Genomic DNA, 22,261 nt, shown 5'->3' with positions numbered 1-22,261 from the left:
TGAGAAAGATGGTTTAATAAGAATATTAATAATCTGGAGGCTATCTGGAAGAAGACAACCAGGATTCTGAAGAGTCTTGAGTCTATGTCATAGTGGAATTACTAGAAAAAGCAGAAGATATTTAGCCTGAAAAAATAACTAAGACAGTTGGATGTAATAGGTGTATTAAGATATTTTATGAGCCACATTATGAGCCACAAGAATCAGACCTTTTACATTTAACCTGAAAGAGCACCATTAAGAATGGAATTTACAAAGAGGCAAAATTAGGCTTAATATTGGATTATTCCAAGAGTTTCTTCCCTTTTTTTTGGAAATCCTGAAGCCGTATTTGGGTGTGTATTCATCAGGTATGTTATGATGGGATTCTTTTATGTTGGTTAGACAAACCAACTGCTTAGATTCCTTACAATTATCCAATTTTGTAATTCTGTGGTTCTTTTGTTGTTGTTGTTGTTAATATAAGGATTTTTTGTACCTTAATTATAATTAATCAAAATCCATTGTGCATGAGGCATATAAATTAATCTTGGTTTTTCAGGCCATGTTAATTCATTAGAAAGGTTTTATTTGCAGAGTGATTAAATAAAGCCTATTCTTTCTCTTAGTCTCTCTCAAGGTTCATGATGAATTTCCTTTATGTGGACTTCCCTATCAGATTACTTAAAGACCATGTACTTACTGTACATAATGGGTATAAGACATAACCAATGATTATAAAATGTAAGCAAGCCATAAATGTAGGCTTTGGAGTCTTTCCTTCTTCAAGGATGTTGGTAGCTGTGAAAGGACTCTGTCACAGCATGGTGACTTATTCAAATTTGTATCCTGGATAACGTGACATTCTGACATTCTCAATTCCCATGGATATAACATAGAATATTGGGTATGTACATATACACATATATATATATATATATATATATATGTATATATATATATACATATATATATATATATATATATATACTTACATATAAATGTTTCCTCTATTAAAATACTGGTTCTCAGAGATTTTGATAAATGGAACATTAAGAAAACCTCATTATCCTTCCTAAGTAACAAAATCTTGATTCCATCTATGAAAGGACTGCTCAGTCACTCAAAATTTTTAAATATTATCATTAAACCCAGGATCAACAATTTCAAGAAATAATAATAAATTGACACATAAATCATCTTAATAGAATGTTTATTCTTGAAATGTAGAGTTACATTTCAACTAGCTAACTAAAGGTAGCTAGTATAAAGTAAAATAAATCATTTTCTCTCTTAAGCAATGGTCAGAATATCAAAACTTGAAAAATTTACCATATTGCAATCAGAAATTTAAAATGACTCAAAGTGGCTGAAGAATTCATATACAAATTGTTAAGACACAGGTCAATTCATCGAGAGCCTCCACAGCTGTTGATCATAACATCTGAAGGAGTAGCAAGGCAGCCTTTGCTGTCACAGGTGTTTCAGACTAGGAATAAGATAAATCGTAGGCAGAGGGAAGAGGAGAGAGGTCAAACAATGTAACAGCCTCTCAATCAGAGAGGTCAGAGAACAGCAACTGCCTCTCAATCTCCTTGTATCATCCTCTCACAAGAGGAGATCCATTCTGGGTTGGATCTCTAAGCAGCTTTCAGGTGGTTCCCGTGTATTTCAGCAGTTTCTCTTGTGTATTCCAACAACGAATCATATCTTAAACATCATAAATTTCTTAATACTAAAGTAGCTATCATACTTAGTATGAGAGGGAGTTGATTCTGTTTTTACAGAATGTGGCTAGGTGCATCTTCTTAATCATACCATAATTTTTATTTAAAATTATGTCCCCATTTGAATCAATGATGACTTTCTGAATTCTTTTAAAATTTTCTAAAATTTTATTTATTTTAATACACATTGATTTGTGAATAATTATGGCAGGGAAAAACCATGAGAGAGAAAAATAGGAAAAAAGAAGTGATCATAGCATGTGGTGATTTACATTGTCTCCATAATTCTTTTTCTGGATGCAGATGGCATTTTTTGTCCAAATTCTATTGCAATTGCTTTGGAACATTGAACCACTGACTTTTTTAGTTTATCATCACAATTATGGCTGTTATTATGTACAGTAGAGTACTGGTTCTGCTTATTTTACTCAGCATCAATTTGTACAAATCTGTTTATGTCTTTCTGAAATCAGCTTGTTCATCATTTTTATAGAACAATAAATATCCATTACCTTCAAATAACACAGTTTATTCAAGTATTCCCCAATTGGTGAACATCTACTCATTTTCCAATTCTATGTTTCCACAAAACATAGCTGCTACAAACATTTTTGCTCATGTAGGTCCTTTTCGCTCCTTTATGATTTGTAGAGGGCTGGAACTCTGAAAAGGTATACTTAAGATACTGACAGCAGAGTGCTTATAGTTAAGCACCTACTCAGTGTGATTGATGAGAAAATGATTCCTTAGTTAAGCATATTTTTAGTGCAATATAATGATGTAATCATTCTAGTTAAGCACATAATTAGTGTGAGATAGTGGTGTAATGGCTGTCCTAACAGTTGGTGCAGGCTCAGTGTGCTGTAGTGATGTAATCATACTGAGTTAAAGGCTGAAAAAACTAGGAGTCTCAGACACAGAAGAGTCTCAGACACAGACACAGGGAAGGTTCAGGACTCCATCTTTGAGCAGCCTCTTGGTGGCCCTCCTACCTTAATCATTTCTTTACCTAAAGACCAAGGGCCATCTTGAGACCTTCCAGAAAGCTAGCCTGGACATTACATGATTTCCTTAGGATACAGATCCAGTAATGGCATTGCTTGATCAAAGGGTATGAACAATTTTATATCCCTTTAGACATAATTTCAGATTGCTTTCCAGAATGGTTGGACCATTTCACAACTCCACCAGTAGTACATTAGTGTCCCAGGTTTCCCACTACCTCTCCAACATTTATCATTATCTTTTCCTGTCATCTTAGCCAATCTAATAGTCATAAGGTACCTCAAAGTTGTTTTAATTTGCATTTCTCTAATCAATAGTGATTTAGAGCACTTTTTTAAAATATGACTATAGAAACCTTTAATTTGTCATTTGAAAATTGTTATAAAACAGAATTTGTGAAATGGAAAAAAATTCCATAGAACAAAACAACTCATTTAAAAATTCAATTGGACAAATACAAAAAGAAGTAAAAAAAGTAAATGAAGAAAATAACATGCTAAAATTCAGAATTGAACAAATCAAAATGAATGACTCAATAAGATAAGAAGAATCACTCAAGCAAAACCAAAAAAAAAAGAAAAAAAATTTAAAAATGTAAAATACCTAATTGGGAAAACAACCAACCTGGAAAATAGATCAAGGATTATTGGATTTCCTGAAATACATGATGAACAAAAGAGCCTAGACAATGTCTTTCAGGAAATCATCAAAGAGAACTGCCTGGATATCACAGAAACAGAAAGTAAAATGACCATTGATAGAATTCACTGAATGCCTCCTGAAAGAGACACCAAAATTAAAACCACAAGGAATATTGTGGCTAAATTTTAGAACTATCAAACCAAACAAAAAACATTACATCCAGTCAGAAAGAAACAATTTAAATACTGAGGGCCCTCAGTAACAATTACTGAGGACCTAACAGCTTGCACTTTAAAGGATCAAAGGGGCTGGAATCTGATATTCCTAAAGGCAAAGGAAATGGAATGCAGCCAAGAATAAATTATCCTGCTAAACTGAGCATTTTCTTTCAGGGAAGATGAACATTCAATGAAACTGGTGAATTCAATGTATTTTTGATGAAAAGACCATAGCTAAACAAACAAACCAAAAAAAACAAACAAAAAAAAAAGACCTTCAAATATAGAACTCAAGAGAAACATAAAAAGGCAAACAGAAAAAAAAAATTCTTGAAAAGTGTATTTCTGTTATTGGTATACATTGAGAATACATGAATAATCCTGATTTTAACTGCTAAAATATAAAAAAAAGAAACTAGAGATGGAAAGGGGATTGTAACAGAAAAAAAAAAGAGGAAAGTGGAGGTAAAATGGGGAAAATTACATCTCACAAAGAGGCAAAGAAACATATTATAATTGAAGGAAAGAAGGGAGGGTGAAGAATATTATATGAATCTTACTCTCATGAGATTTGGCCCAAAGAATATAAGATATATTTGGTTTCACTGAGAAATATCTCTCATCTTACAGAAAAGTGGGAGAGGAAAAGGGAAAAAAGAAGAGGTAGGCTAAATAGAAGGGAAAAGAGAAATAGCAGGGGAAAGATATAAAAAAGGGAAAGTGTCTCTAAAGGGGGAGGACTGCTTGAGGCAAGTAGTGGTCATAAGTAAAATAAGAGAGAGGAGGTAATAGGGAAAAGGAAAGAGAAAGTATAATTTGGGTTAATAAGATGGCAGGAAATACAGAATTAGTAGTTTTAACTACAAATGTGAATGGGGTGAACTCTCTGATAAAATGTGAGCAGATAGCAGACTGAATTAAAAGCCAAAATCCTACAATATGTTGTTTAGAAGAAACATATTTAAAGCAGAGTGATACATACAGAGTAAAGTTAAAAGGTTGGAGCAAAATCTATTATGCTTCAGGTGAAGTAAAAAAAGCAGGGGCAGCCAACCTGATCTAAGAAAAAGAAAAAGCAAAAAATGATCTAATTAAAGAGATAAGGAAAGAAACCATATCTTGCTAAAAAGTACCACAGATAATGAAGCAATATCAATATTAAACCTATATGCACCAAGTGGTTTAGCATCTAAATTCCAAAAGGAAAAGTTAAGAGAGTTACAAGAAGAAAGAGACAGCAAAATGATAATAGTGGGAGATCTCAACCTTGCATTCTCAGATCTAGATAAATCAAACCACAAAATAAATAAGAAGTTAAATAGGTAAATAGAATACTAGAAAAAGTAGATATGTTAAATCTTTGGAGAAAATTGAATGGAGACATAAAGGAATATGCTTTCTTCCCAGAAATTCATGGAACCTATACAAAAATTGACCATATATTAGGACATAAAGACCTCAAAATCAAATGCAGAAAGGATACACTTTTTAAGATCATGATGCAATAAAAATGACATTTAATAAATGACCAGGGAAAAATAGACCAAAAAGGAATTGGAAACCAAATAATCTCATCCTAAAAAATGAATGAGTGAAACAGCAAATCATAGATACAATAATTTCATCCAAAAGAAGACAATAATGAGACAACATACCAAAATTTGTGGGATGCAGCCAAAGTAGTAATAAGGGGAAATTTTATAACTCTTAGAATCTTACTTGCATAAAATAGAGAAAGAAAAGATCAATAAATTGGGCAACTAAAAAAGCTAGGAAAAGACCAAATTAAAACCCCCCAATCAAATACCAAACTTGAAATGCTAAAATAAAAAGAGAGATCAAAAAAACTGATACTAAAAAACCCTATTGAATTAATAAATAAAACTAAGAGTTGGTTTTAGAGGAAAAAAAACAAAATAGATAAACTTTTTAGTTCATTTGATTAACAAAAGGAAAGAGGAAAATCAAATTGTTAGTCTCAAAAATGAAAAGGGAGAACTATCCAGCAATGGAGAGGAAACTAAAGCAATTATCAAGAGTTACATTTCCCATATTTATGCCAATAAATTTGACAACTGAAGTGAAATGAAGGAATACTTACAAAATATAGATTGCTCAGATTAACAGAAGAGGAAATAAATTACTTAAGTAGGCATTTTTTTTAGAAGAAATAGAACAAGCTATTAATCATTTCCCTAAGAAAAAATCCCCAGGACACATGGATCTGCATGTGAATTCTGCCAAAGATTTAAAGAACAATTAACTCCAGTGCTATATAAAGCATTTGAAAAAAAATAGGTAATGAAGGACTCCTACCCAATTCTTTTTTATGACACAGACACAGTACTGATACCTAAACCAGGTAGGATGAAAATAGAGAGAGAAAATTATAAACCAATCACCCTAATGAATATTGATGCAAAAATCTTAAATAAAATATTAGCAAAGAGATTACAGATAATCATCCACAGGATAATACATCATGACTAAGTAGGGTTTATATCAGGAATGCAGGGGTAGCTCAATATTAGCAAAATTATTAGCATAATTGACTATATCAATAACCAAATTAACAAAAACCTTATGAATTATCTCAATAGATGCAGAAAAAGCATTTGATACAATCCAACACCCATTTTTATTTAAAACACTAGAGAGTATAGGAATAAATGAACTTTTCCTTAAAATAGTAAGTGACATCTATTTAAAACCATCAGTAAGCATCATATGTAATGGGGATAAACAAAAACCATTCCCAATATGATTAAGAGTGAATCAAGGTTGGTCACTATCACCATTGCTATTCAATATTGTATTAGGGATGTTAGCCTTGGCAATAAGAGAAGAAAAAGAGATTAAAGGAATTAGAATAGGTAATGAGGAAACCAAATTATCATTCTTTGCAGGTGATATGATGGTATATTTAGAGAACCCCGGAGAATCAACTAAAAAGATATTAGAAAAAATCCACAACTTTAGCAAAATAGATACACATAAATCATCAGCATTTTTATGCATCACTAACAAAATCCAACAACAAGAGATACAAGAAGAAATTCCATTTAAAATAATATGAATATAATATAAAATATTTGGGAATTATCTGCCAAGGGAAAGACAGGAATTATATAAGCAAAAGTACAAAACACTTTCCACACAAATAAAGTCAGATCTAAGCAATAGGAAAAATATCAAGTGCTCATGAATAGGTCAAGCAACTACAATAAAGATGACTATACTCCCTTAACTAATCTATTTAGTTAGTGCTATACAATCAAATTGCCAGCCAAATATTTTACTGAACTAGAAAAAAGAACAACAAAATTTATCTGGAAGAAAAAAAGATCAAGAATTTCAAGGGAATTAATGAAGAGAAAATCAAATGAAGATGGCCTAGCTGTCCCAGATCTGAAACTATATTATAAAACAGCAGACATCAAAACCATTTGGTACTGGCTAAGAAATAGACTAGTTGATCAGTGGAACATGTTAATGACTCACACAACAAAATAGCCAATGACTATAAAAATCTGATATTTAACAAACGAATGTTTTAGGGAAAAAAAATCAGTGTTTCACAAAAACTGCTGGAAATTAGTATGGCAGAAAGAAGGCATGGACCCACACCTAACACTGTATTGTCAAAATGGGTTCATGATCTAGACATAAGGAATGATATTATAAACAAATTAGATGAACATAGGATAGTTTACCTCTAAGATTTGTGGAGGAGGAAGGTATTTGTGACCAAAGAAGACATAAAGATCATTATTAATCACAAAATAGATAATTTTGATTATATTAAGTTAAAAAGTTTTTGTACAAACAAAACTAATGCAGACAAGATTAGAAGGGGAGCAATAAACTGGGAAAACATTTTTACATCCAAAGGATCTGAAAAAGGCCTCATTTCTAAAATATAGAGAGAAATGAATCAAATTTATAATAGTTCAAACCATTCTCCAATCAATAAATGGTCAAAGGATATGAAGAGACAATTTTCAGAGGAAGAAATTGAAACTATTTGCAGCCACATGAAAAGGTGCTCCAAATCATTATTGATAAGAGATATGCAAATCAAGCCAACTCTGAGATATCACTGCACACCTGTCAGATTGGCTAAAATGACAGGAAAAGATAATGATGAATGTTGGAGGGGATGTGGGAAAACTGGGGTTTTTTTGTTGTCTTTTTTTTTTTAACTTTTTGATCTGAGTTTTCTTGTGCAGCGTGATAATTGTGAAAATATGTATTGAGGAATTATATATATTTACTATACATTGGATTATTTGACATGTATGGGAGATAGATGGGGAAGGAAGGGAAAATCTTTTTAGGAACACAAAGTTTTGCAAGGGTGAATGTTGAAAATTATATATTGATATGCTTTGAAAATGAAAGTTTTAAAAGTATCTATATTTTTGAATATTATCTTTCATTTATATTTTTCAGGATAGTAAAGCCTTCTATTAAAATCCCTTCTATTGAACTGATTCATTATGTAACCATGAACAAGTCACTTCACTCCTTTCTATTTGTAAATAGGGACAATAATTACTTCTAATTTCTCAATATTTTTCTTTGGAGAAGCAGGGAAAAACTTGGAAATTAACTACATAGAGAACTTCCTATCTTTGGAACTTTGATTAATGATTAACTTTTTAAAATATATAAGTACTCTTGCTATTTGTAATATATACTATATGATGGCATTTCCAGGCTTTTTGAATTCCTTAATTAACCAACAATGAATTGGTCTTTCTTTCCTTTATAAATAAATTTAGAGACTACAAGAATTAACTATAGGCATGCAAAGAAAGCAGTCATAATTTACTATACTGCTTTGCTGTACAATCATGCCTCCTGAGACAAGAAGAATGAAATGTGTGGACAAATTAGTATCTTAAGAAAAATCCAATTGTTGGAGAAATAAGGAGTCTCTTGAAAAGGGACTTCAGAATAAAAATGAGGGAATATTCTGAGGTAATTGAAGCAGAGGTCATCTTTGGACAACAAAGTTTGCCAAGTTGGGAAGGATGTTATCTAACCTAGGACTATGGGAGGACAGGAATATACATTTTTTTAAACTAATTATTTAACAATATTTTATTTTTCCAAATGCATGCAAAGATGGTTAATATCATTTAACTTAGCAAAACCTTGTGTTCCAATTTTTTTCCCTCTCTCCCCATCCCTCTCTAAGATAGCAAGCAAGCAACCTAATGTAGGTTAAACATGTGCAATTCTTCTGAATATAGTTCTATATTTGTCATGGGGCAAAAGAAAAATCATAGCAAAAGGGAAAAAATGAGAAACAAACAAACAAAAAAGTAAACAAAGGGAAACAACAAAAATGTAAAAATGCTATGCTTTGATCCACAGTTAATCTTCATAATTCTCTCTCTGGATACTGATAGTATCTGTCACATGCATCTGTAATGGCAGATAGCACTTGCCATTACAGGTCTATTGAAATTGCCTTGAATCACCTCGTTGTTGAAAAGAACAAAGTTCATCACAATTAATCTCATATAATCTTGTTGTTCCTGTGTACAATGTTTTCTGGTTCTGCTCACTTAATTTAGTATCAGTTAATGTAAGTCATTCCAGGCTTTTCTGAAATCAGCCTACTCATCATTTCCTATACAACAATAATATTCAGTTACATCTATATATCATAACTTATTTAGCAATTCCCTAACTGAGGGATATCCACTCAATTGTCATTAGCTAATTGTTCTTGTTAAATAAATGCAACAAGTTTATTTGTACTTTTTCATGTAGTGATTGAGCTCTTTGAATTTTGACACCATGGAATAAATCCCAGTTGACATGCCCTAGTCAAGACTATGGGAGAAGAGATGTTTTATTGCCAGTAGCAAAGCAGAAAATATTGAGCTGTTCTGATTGTTTTGGGATGGACAAATGTCTTTGATTTCCATTTTTGCTGAAGAAAAAAATTGAACTTTTCGCAAAAAGTAATGCCTATCTTGATGGAAAATAAGACATATTTTGAAAATTTTAAGGAATATTTCAAGCTTCCTTCAGTAGAGCCATTTTTAAACATTAAAATTATCTTGAAATGACTTACTTGTAAGTATTATTTAAAAGAGTTTGATATTTATCCAAGCACTGTTCTGGCAAAGAAATGTGTGCCACCTGTTTTTTTTTTTCTTCTACTGACAAACAGGCAAAATATCCACTTTGCCACACAATTAGCCAATTTCATTTACATTCTGTGTAATAAAGTCTTCATCATCTTCTTTTATAATACAAGTAGCACCTCAGAATTGGAGATATTTAACTAGTGAGAAGAACATAAACACTCATACATAGAGGTACCAGCAACTAATTAGAGCTAATGAACAGTAAACAATAAGTGGGTATTTTAAAGCAGAGGAGCTAAACTTTGCTGGAATCCATGCAGCCAGATTTCACTGCTTGTGACAGCCAAAGTCAGATCTGTTTTAGTCTCAATTTCAAATTAATTTAAGTGACTAGGCTTATCAGTATCTACTATAACTGATGAAAAACACATTCATCAGTTAATGGATAAAAAACATAATTAATAACTACATGTGGGCTAAGAGGAAAATTATTTCTACAATATCAAAAAGAATACAACTATATAATAAGGGGGTCTTGGGAAGAAATACTTAGTGACAAAGATAAAATGGTGAAAGTATCACTGAAACATCTCATTTGGCATCTAAATCTAACTTTGTTTTGCTCATAAATAAGATTGAGCACTCAAATAATTATTTGTAAAATAAATTTAATAATGTAGGGTTCTCTCAATGGACCAAATCTAAGTTTCAAGAATAATTGATGGGCGCAGCGGGTGCAGCCAAGATGGCAGAGAAGGCACAGTGACTTTCTTAGCTCCTCTCATGCCCTCACTACCAATATTAAATTCAGCTTCAAAAATAGCACTTGACTAGTAAAACTTATGAAGATTAGAAGCATGACTATTTATCAGCCAAAGACATTCTGGAAGATCACCATGAAAGGTTTGTCCTGAGGTGCAAGGAACTAACCAGTGCAGGCAGGGAGAGACTAGCATTGAAGAGCAGAACAGGGGTGGGGGTGACCTCTGCAGCTAGAGACAACTCTCCCATAGGCTAACTGCTCTGCCTTGATTACAAAGCAGTAAACTGGCAGAGAAATTAAAGCCTAAAACAGAGGGTACTCTAAAAAATGGCAGAACCTAACAAGATCTGGCTATAAAACCCCAAATCGGAAGTGACTCAGGCAGACTCACAACACAGCCCTGCAGCCACATTCTAGTTTGGGGCTTTTGCTGGGGCAGGCACAAATCTGCACATCAGGGGGGCACAGCTCAGGGCAGCCTCTAATCTGCACAGTGGGGGACTCAGCCTGGGGCAATAGAATTTGCAGCCAACTGTGCTTCCTGTGGCAGAGACACTTCCAGTCCCTGCAGGGCCATTCACTGCTCAGCCTCTAATACCCCCAGACCCAGGGAGGGATTTGGCGTGGGATAGTGAAATGCTCACTGCTCAGCATCTAGCCCCAGGGCAGTCGTTATCTCACACAGCAGGGGTTCTTTGCAGGGCACTTTCCCAGCTCAGCCCTGCAGGCCTGAGTTACTTCCTGGTGGAGAACTCTTTCCCAGAGCACTCCATCACCTTGCTGCTTTTTGTAGCTGGTTGGCAGGACAGCTACCTGTCCATACACCTTTCACTGCTCTGCAGAAGAAGCTGGTAACCTCCTGGCTCTGAAAGCAGACCCTACAGGCTTTAACAAAATGAGTAAAAAAACCAAAAGGACAATTGATGGCTTGTATACAGAAAGAGACCAGCTTTTCAACCCCGAGGAGACTAATAATAGACTATCTCCAGACAATTGTTGGTCCCCAACACAAAAGGCTCTACTAGAAGAGACTATTAAAAACCTTAAAAGAGAACTAGAAGAAAAATGGGGAAAGAAAAGAGAACCTATGCAAGAAAGCAACAACTTCTTGAAATTCAAATTGGAAAAGATAAAAAACTCCAAAGAAGTGCAGGGAAACAGAATTTATGAATTGGAAAAGGATAAGAATTCCCAAGAAAGTAAGATTTGTGAATTGGAAAAAGAAAATAACTCACTAAAAAAAAATTAGTGAAATGGAAAAAAAATCCGTAGAGCAAAACAACTCATTAAAAAACTCAATTGGACATATAGAAAAAGGAGTAAAAAAGTTAATGAAGAAAATAACTCACTAAAAATCAGAACTGAACAAATAAAAATGACTGGTTCATTGAGACATCAAGAATCAGTCAAGCAAAACCAAAAAAAAAAAAAAAAATTGAGAGATTAGAAAAAAATGTCAAATATTTACTTGGAAAAATAACAGACCTAGAAAATAGATCTAAGAGAGATAACCTGAGGATCATTGGACTACCCAAAAATTATGATGAAACAAAGAGCCTAGATACTATTTTCCAGGAAATCATCAAGGACAACTGCCCAGAAGTAACAGAACCAGAAGGTAAAATAAAACATTGTTTTCCCCACATTCCCCCTATTCTCTCTCCCAAAAAGCAAGTAATCCACTATAAGTTAAACATGCAATTCTTCTAAATATATTTTCATATTTATCATGCAGCACAAGAAAAATCAGATCAAAAGGGGAAATGAGAAAGAAAAAAACAAGCAAACAGCAACAGCAACAGAAAGGTAAAGCTATTATCTTTTGATCCACATTCAATCCCCACAGTCCTCTGTCTGGATGCAGATGGCTATCTTCATGGCAAGTCTATTCAATCCTGCTTATCCTGACTCTGGCTGATTCTGGGGTGTCTGGGGTGCTAGCATGGTTATCACAGGTATGCGCACTTTTATAGTTCTTTGGGAATAGTTCCAAATTTTTCTCCAGAATAATAACTACATTTATTTTAAATGATTCTTGCCCATAGTGATAAGTGTAGTGATAATCTAACTTACATTTGAGATTTATTGGCATACATGTCCAAAATCACTCCTAATTAGTGATTGCTTTAATTTTCTCTTCATTCAGGGTAAGTTCACACTATTTTTTGATGCTAGCAATTTGATTTTCTTCTTTTGTTTATCCAATCAAATTAACTAAAGGTTTATCTATTAATTTTTTTATAAAACCAACTATTATTTTTATTAATTAATTCAATAGTTTTCTTACATTCAATTTTATTAATGTCTCCTTTTTATTTTCAACATTTCAAAACTAATATTTATTTGTGAGTATTTAATTTGTTCTTTTTATGTTTTTTTTTACTTGCAAGTTTCATTCATTTATCTTCTCTTTCTTTATTTTATTCCAGTAAGTATTTAGAGATATAAAATTTCCTCTAAGAGCTACTTTGGCTGCATCCCATAAATTTTAATAAATTGTCTCATCACTGTCATTTTCTTGGAGGAAATTATCAATTCAGTTTTTAATGCCCTAAAACATGATCAGTTTTTCTGTAGATTCCATATACTACTGAGAAAGCAAGTATATTCTTTTCTGTCCTTATTCATTTTTCTCCAAATAGCTACCATACCTAACTTTTGTAAAATTCTATTTACCTCTTTAATTTCTTCCTTATTTTTTGATTCAATTTATCTCCTGATAGAACAAGGTTGAGATCCCTCACTAGTATAATTTTTCTGTCTATTTCTTTGTGCAAATCTTTTAACTTCTCCTCTAGGAATTTGGATGCTATGCTACTTAGTGCATAAATGCTTACTATTGATATTACTGATGGCTCTTTCTATCAAACATGCATTGGAATTTCCTTAAAAGACCTCATTGTTTAAAAGAGCCAAATTTATCATAGTGAACCATCATCATATAATTTTTTTTAATGTGTTTTTTTGTTAAAACTTTTTATTTTTCAAAACATATACATGGACAATTCTTCAACATTAGCCCTTGCAAAATCTTGTGTTCCAATTTCTCCCCTTTCCCCACACCCTCCTCTAGATGGCAAGTAGTTCTATATATGTTAAAACCTGGTAGAAATATAATCATCAAATAATCTTATTTGCTGCTCTGTACAATGCTCTTTTGGTTCTACTCATTTCCTTCAACATTAGTTCATGTAAGTCATTTCAGGCTTTTCTAAAATCAGCCTGTTCATCATGTCATATGCAACAATAATATTCTATTACATTCCCATATTATTCAACCTTTCCCCAACTGATGGGCATTAGTTCCATTTTCAGTTCCTTGCCACTACAAAGGCCTACTACAAACATTTTTGCACATGGGTCTTTTCCCCTCTTTTGTGAACTTTTCGATACTAATCCAGTAGAAAAACTGATAGATCAAAGGGTATGTATGCACAGTTTGCATACTTTAGGCATAGATCCAAATCTAGTAAGATTTTAGCTTAGGATTTCTCTCTGCAAGTGTAGTAATCTACTCATTTTGCCCTCCATTTTGCCAAAAAACATAGGAGACATGGAATGAATTTAAGTGAAAGAGATCATGAGAAACTTCTTAAAAACAGAGTAGGCATTTCAAAGAAAGTGATATAGCAATAAAAGAAAAAAAATTCTTCCCTTCTTCTTTTTCTTCAATGCTGAGAAGATTTAAAGGCATCATGGAGCTAAGGGAAACTTTATATTTTAAGCAATTTATTTGGAAATTGTAATGTTTTTTTTTTAAAAATCTTGTTTGGCCCGGAGATCAGCCCCGTTACATTTGTGTAGCTTAACTGGTCCTCAGAGAAAAGATATCTGTTTGTACCTAGGCTTATTGAATATATTTTAGTATTTCCCAACAGATCTTGTTTTCTGCTGACAAAATAGAGTAGGTCAAAATATATGATCCCTAGTTGATGACATGGCCAGTTGAATGAACTTATCAATTCATTTTTAAATAAGCCATATAAATGAAGGCTACAGAATTGAATGGTAGGGGGCATAACATGCTGCATTGCATTAGGCAGAAAATATCATTTCACATTGCTTTAATTAATCTCAAACTGTTTATTGCTGAAAATGCACAAATTTATGTCAATATTTTCCCAGTAATGCTTTATGGTTGTGAATCTCAAAACATCTTAATCTCCAAAGGGGTAGGGGGTAAAAATATACATAGCTATTTACTAGCAGTAGCATATCCTGACATCTCAATTTACTTCAGAAATTATATTTAATATGTTTTTGGTGGAATAAAGAAAAGCTTGGTTCTTAAATCAGAGGCCTTTTGTTACAATCTTTCATTTGACATTTACTATGTGAGTGACTCTTGCCAAAACATAATTACACTCAGCCTCAATTTCTATATCTGTAAAATGGGGGAGGGAGGATTAGAGGGTTTCTGAGATCTTTTTAATCCATGATGTTCAGATACTATGTACACATAATTAGAAAAGGACACAAAATGACATTAAAAGAAATTGACCAAATGGCATTGAGAAAAATCAAGTGTTTCCACTAAGAGGACATTGTTATGCCCAAGGTTCTAATATCTTGGATGTGTTGATTATTTCATATTTATAGATTCTGTATCTTGTTTGTACACAATTATTTCCTGTTGTCTTTCCTATTAGACTCAGTTTCTAGAAAATAAATACCATCTTCTATCTTTCTTCCTAGTTTCCCATTTTGTTTCCCCACAATTAAATGGTATAGCTGTCCATTTAATGAAATATTGGATAAGAAGAGGAAGGTCTCTGATATATTGAGAATATTTGAGAATTTTTGGGAAACTGACAAAAATGTATAGGATGAAAAGACTAATGAGGTATCCATACCATTTATAGCTTTCAAAGCATCAGTAATTTTGGCAGGTGATAATTAAAGGTGACTGCATATTCATTTACTACTCCATCTTAGACATGGCAATTAGCCTATCTGTGCCTTGATTTTATTTTTTTATTATAACTTTTTATCGACAAAACATATGCCTGGGTAATTTTTTACAACATGATCCCTTGAACTCACTTCAACTTCTCTCTTCTTTCACTCCACCCCCTCTCCTAGATGGCAAGCAGTCTTATACATGTTAAATATGTTATAATATAGTCTAGATACAATATATGTGTGCAGAATTGTACAGTTCCCTTATTGCACAAGGAGAATTAGATTCAGAAGGGAAAAATAAGCTGGGAAGAAAAACAAAAATGCAAGTAGTCCACATTCATTTCCCAGTGTTCCTTCTCTGGGTGTAGCTGATTCTGTCCATCTTTGATCAATTGGAACTGAATTAGATCTTCTCTTTGTTGAAGTTATCCACTTCTATCAGAATACATCCTCATACACTATTGTTGTTAAAGTGTATAATAATCTCCTGGTTCTGCTCATTTCACTCAGCATCATTTCATGTAAGTCTTTCCAATCCCCTCTATATTCATCCTGCTCGTCATTTCTTACAGAACAATAATATTCCATTACATTCATATACCACAATTTACCCAACCATTCTCCAAATGATGGACATCCATTTTCTAGCCACTACAGAGAAGGCTGCCACAAAGATTTTGTGTACCTTGGTTTTAAAACTGAATTTTAATTTGTTGGATACTTAGGGTCTATTTGAGTTCTAATGTTCTGTAATTTGGAAATTATTCTGATTATTTATTTAAGTAAAGTCTCCCATATAACTTCAGTGGAATGGTAATGCATGACTTTAAGAAATAAAGAATATTAATACAATATCCTTTAAGTAATGGAATTAACAGTTATCCTTTATTCCTGAAGTCATGTTATTACTGATTTCTCTACCATTGTGTTCTTGGAAAATTTCTTGAATAGCTAAATAGAATCACCTTAGAGAGAAAAATAATTGGGATAATTAAACAAAACAATATATACATATAAATATATGTACATATGTATGTAACATATGAATGAATATATTTGTTTTGTGCATATAAATATTATTTTATAGATACATGTATACATGCATATATACATACATGCCATTGACCATTTGTCTTAGGTTGAAATTAATCACTTCCTAGCTAAAGTTGCAATTGAGGAAGAGGTTTTGAATGCCATTAGGCTATTTTTTGTGGCAAAGCACCTGGGGCTGATTCTATTCCAATGAGATTTACAAGGTGGGGAGTCTATTGCCCATATAGAAGATGATTATAGTTTTCCATATTATATGGCAAGAGGAGGTTGTGTCCCAGGAGTTCAAAGATGTTTATATTGTCCATCTTTAAAAAAGGTTAAGAGAATAGATTGTCCAATGACAGTCACAGGGGGAGTCTCTTTCTTAGTGATTGCAGGCAAGATTTTTGTCAGAGTCCTCCTTAACAGTGTGATCCATGCCTGGAAGAAGATTATCTACCTGAAAGGCAGTGTGGCTTCAGAAGGGGCCAATGAACAGTTAATAGGGTGTTTGCTGCTCAACAACTCCAGGAGAAATGTTAAGAATAGAGGTCTGTATACAACATTTATAGATATTACCAAGGCCTTTGATACTTTCAGTCATAAAGACTTATGGGAGATTTTGTCAAAATTTGGTTGCCTAGAGAAGTTCTTCACCATAATATTTAATTTCATGATGACATGCTTGCCCCTGATTCTGGACCACAGACAATTCTTTGAAGCTTTCCTACTCAACAATGGAATGAAATAAGGCTCTTTGCTTTCTCCCTTGCTTTTTGACATTATGTTTTCAGGCATGTTGTCAATGAGGGCAAACATGCATCAAAGTCAGCTACTGTAAATGGTAAATTCTTCAACTTGAAAAAAAACTACAAGCCAAACTAAAGTGGTTGGAGTGTTGGTGCTTGATATTTTGATTGCAGATGATTGTGCACTCAGCGCAGCCTCTGAAGCTGAGATGCAACAAAATGTGGATCGATTCTTTGCTGCTTTTGTTAATCCCAGCCTAACAATACCAAGTATTTTATATATGTGCATATATATATATATATATACCCACAAATATATATATATGTACATATTTGTGTGTATGTGTACATGAAGAGAGAGAAAAATGAGAGAGAATGAGAGAAAGAGAATTGTAAACCCATATGCCCTCATTCCAAGAGTAAATATATACTTTCACTGTCCCATGTGAATTCATTATTAATGATAAATCAGTATGGATAAGGAGAAGCACGTTAGCTGTGTAGGAACTAATGAGATACCTACAACTAGCTTATTAAATATTAACGATCCGCTCAAATGCATGGTTATAATAGAGTTGAATTTGGAATATCATTTATTAACAAATTTTAGATGATCATCTTATACCATTTTTGAGTGTTTTTTATATATTAGAATACAATAGAAACCCTGGGATAACTTTATGTATAAACATGAGATAAAAATAGGTAGAATCATTGGAAAACAATTATTTTGAGCCAAGTTATTTACTATTAAAGCTAAATGCATATTGATTTTTTCATATACATGTAAATGATATGTTTATATTGTTCCATTGAGTCTATTTGAGCAATGCCATATTCCACTAGGATCTAGCAATCATGTCATTTTTTTTTAAAGAAGGATGACTGAACAGGGAAAGATTCAGCATAAATCATGTTCAACTGACACTGGAACGGGACAAAGCTTCTAGTAAATAGGTCATAGGAAGAATTTTAGCACTGAGTTTTATAGCCCTATTAAAAACCATCTGTCTTAAGTCATGTGAAGGACATACTGGAAATTGGCCTGGAAGATTCTCTTTGTGTACTTCTAAGACTTGAATTGCATAAGCAATATATTTTTTCAGCTACTTGACACAACTACATTCAAAGATATGGCTATTCTTTGAAGTTGGGATAAGAGGAAGGCATATAATACAGTCACAGCACTACTCTGTATTCTCTACTGCACTGCATTCTAGCCTTGCCTCCAGAATTTACTTGCTATATGACCTTAGGGGGATAACCACTTGACAGTATGAGTACTCTACTGACAATGATTCTGATTATTTAACCTCATAGTGTCACTTTGTGGTATGTGAAACAATTATATACCACTTAATAGTTTTCAAAGTTCTTTGGCATAAATTCTCTCATTTTCCATTTCAATTCAATCCAGTTTAATTCCATTCATATCAACAAATTTTCATTGACAATTCTTGGAATTTTCTTGTAAGAAAGTCAGATGTATTATGCTGGTTATACATTTTCCCCCCAAGAAGACAGACACCAAGAGATTAATTACATAGAAGGCCTCCAGTTCTTTGTGCCAACTCCTTGTGGCGAAATTATCAGAAGACATGGACAAAATTTCTATAAGATGACTGGAGCTTTTTGATAACTCATACCATTGACTAGCATACTTGCTTTGATGTGGTTAAAGACAAAACTGAATATAGGACATTAACAAATTCACTCAGACTCTTTCTATTTCAATTTTCTACAATGTAAAATGGGTATAAAAATATTTCATTTCACTGCCACGCAAGAATATTGAAAGGATATTTAATAAAACCTTGTTCATATGAAAGGAATTTAATTGAACTATGTGAGACAATTTAGCCAATGAATTTTCAAAAGAGTATGAGTCAGAGTTCCTTAATAGACACAAAATATTTAACACGTACAAACAATCTGCAAAGCTCTGGGTATGTGAAAAAAAAATGTGGCAGCCCCTGCCCTCAAGAAATTCACAATCTAATTTGTAAAAATAACACATAAAAAGTTTAAAAGGAGAGAAATATTGTCATGTGGGATATAATGAAACCATAACTCTGCTGTTGAATATGATCTGATGCAAAATGAGTTACAGAGCTAATTTCTTTTTTAAAACTTTAATTTATGGAATAAAACAAGTATTTCTATAACATGATACAAATAAAAAAAGTGATTTTATATAAAACTTCAAATCAACCATGCATGCTATTCCTTCCATGTATTTTCTTTTTTCTCTCATTTTTAATTTGCTCCCCTTAAGTTGTGGTAAATGATTGTGGTGGAATACTACTACATGTACTACTTGCACAAAATAATGAATAACCAAATTGGAAGAATCAAGAGCTAAATTCGATCTTTTAGGATGATGAATTTCTGAGGATCAAGAAGTTCAAGAACAGTCATGAGAAATGAGGCAAAGACATTTGCCCTCTAAGGGCTTACTAAGAAGTAAGAAGAACATACTTCTTAAAATAGTAGAAGATTTATAGTTCTCTAGCATAGTTTCCAAAGAGAGGGAGGAAGTGATGCTTGAGGCAGAGAGTTTTTAGGAGGTGTGATTTTCAGAATTGATTTCATCCTGCAGAATGATGAGTTGCTGCAGTTCATAAAGACCAAGAAAACAACTGCATGGCAAATGATGAGGATCTTAAAGGAACTGTTTTATACACCAAAGAGTGGCACCTTGAGAATAAAGGGTCAGAGCCATTTTACATTCTATCAGAGAAGGGAAAAACATAATTCCTTTAGTATTTGCTTTTGTTCTTCATTATCAGATCTTGTTCTTCCCACATGATAAGTTAACAACATTGGTAATGAAACAGCTAAGCATTGCTACTGATTTATTCCTTACAATTCCGACCATGCTTTGCAAAGACTAGCATAATTTTGGGGAGAGATGGTTCCCATCATTCCAAGTACATTAGGACTACTATAATACTTAGAGAGGATGGGATTTGAGTAAGAATTCCACTAAGACTTCTTTGTAACAAAGTTTTCATTTAAAGACAAACAAGAACTATGATTAATAAATTTCTATTTTCCTCAATAAAAGCTAAATAGAACTTAGGCCAGAAACCAAGGCTGGAAATATCTAACTCTTCTGTGTTCAGTTGTCCTGCTTTGGAATCCTGATGTCTGTATTGGTAGGAGATTTAGCCACATTTAGATTGGTGTTTAGCCACATTTCATTTTATTCTCTAATTATTATTCAATTGGCTTCAATATCTACTTACCCTGCCTATATTCACAGTGCTCAGGAATATGTAAGTATTTAATAAATTCTTGATGGCTTTTAGAATAAGTTCATATCATTCTAATATCATTAATCCTGAAAACTGCATTAATTGGGTCTGCTAATTTCTCACTCAAAGATATATCTCCTTGATAACCATTCCTCCTCCTCTCTCTCTCTCTCTTTCTCTCTTTCCCTCTCCTCCTCTTTATCTTTTATCCCTCTTATACTTTAGTTCCATTTGCATGTAAAAACAATTTTAATATTCAGTGTTTTTTGTTTTTGTTTTTGTTTTTTTACAATTTTGAGTTGCAGATTCCCTCCTTTTCTCCTTTTCCCTGGAATGGTGAGTAATTTTATACGTTATACATTTTAAATTATGCTAAAAATCATATTAGTTATGTATTGAAAGAAAAACCAACAAAAACACCAAAAAACAAAAAAGAAATGGGAAAGTAGAATGCTTTGATCTGCTGTCAGAATCCATCAGTTCTTTCTCTGGAGGGGGAAGGCATTTTTGATCATGAGTCCTTTAGAAAAGTCTTGAATCATACTATTGCTGATAATAACTAAGCCATTCACAATTGATCACTTTACAATATTACTGTTATAGTGGATAAAATCTCCTGGTTCTGGTAACTTCACTCTGTATCAGTTCATGTAAGGCCTTGCAGGTTTTTCTGAAATGGTGACAAATTAGAATGTAAGTTCCTTATTAGTGGGGCCTACCTTTGTCTTTGTATTAATGTTCTTAGTACTTAGCATTTTGATTGACAAGAAGAAAGACAGTGGTTTTTTATTGACTCATTCATATAACAAACTAATTTTCTTGTTTTTGTTTGTTTCTTCCTTCTTGTTGTATTTTGTTCTCATCAAGAAAATTCTTAAGTGCTTTATTATTTTGCTAGTGATATTTGTAATTTAGGATTGTTTTTCCAGGAAAGAAGGATGAAACTTTTTCATAATTGTGCTAGATAAAGAAGTTTTAATTAAGTATGTCTTCTTTTTAAGTGACAACTCAGGACATAATGTACATTCAGCATGTTGTGTGTCCTTTGGCATTTCTTTTGACCTTTATAAATTGATATAAAAGACAACCGTATACTTTCATGAGTCAGCTCTAATGTTTGTCCTTGGAAAACAGACATTTTCTTTTGTGTCAAAAGGAACAAGAAAGGAAGGCATCCCTGGCAAGACAAAAAGGCATAATGTGACTTTTTATTCCTTTCCTGCTTTTTTATTTAGAACATCAAAAAGATTTTCTGCTTTATTGTTCAATGATACCTTGTTTTTGCTTTGAGGATGACTTTTATTCATGTTGATGAAAAGACATTTGCCCTCTAAGGTACTTTTTTTTTTAAACCAACGATCCAAAGATTTGAACACTGGTGCTCTATTTACAAGTACATTCATCTAGCATTCTATAAATGATATAAGAATTGACATTCATTCCTAGTCTAATTAACATAATAAATTTGTTGACTTAGAAAAGCTTTTTACTCATCTGAGATCACTTAACTTCAATGATTCATTATTTTAGCCTATATTGGTAAAAAATAATGAAAGCTTATCAGTCCAAATAAAGGTTTTGACATTGCATTCTACACAGGGTAATTACACTAGAAGTATAATGAGTGAAATAAGAAGTCTAGTTTTCTATGCTGCTTAGTTTCTCATTGTGGAAAGGTGGTTAAAATTATATTTCCAAGAGTTAGTTCACCCAAGGCTTATATCTATCGTATTGTCACCACATTATGAAGCCATATTTTACTGGAAATCATTGCATATTAATATTTTTTTGAACAGAATTATATTCCCTCCTCAACTCGCTCAATTACAATTCTAAGCTTTTGTCAAGGCAGAACTCAGGGGCTATTTTCTAGAACAGCC

This window comes from Sarcophilus harrisii, chromosome 2 (genome assembly GCF_902635505.1).
Source record: "Sarcophilus harrisii chromosome 2, mSarHar1.11, whole genome shotgun sequence".
NCBI classification, from domain to species: domain Eukaryota; kingdom Metazoa; phylum Chordata; class Mammalia; order Dasyuromorphia; family Dasyuridae; genus Sarcophilus; species Sarcophilus harrisii.
This window is presented reverse-complemented; position numbering follows the sequence as displayed.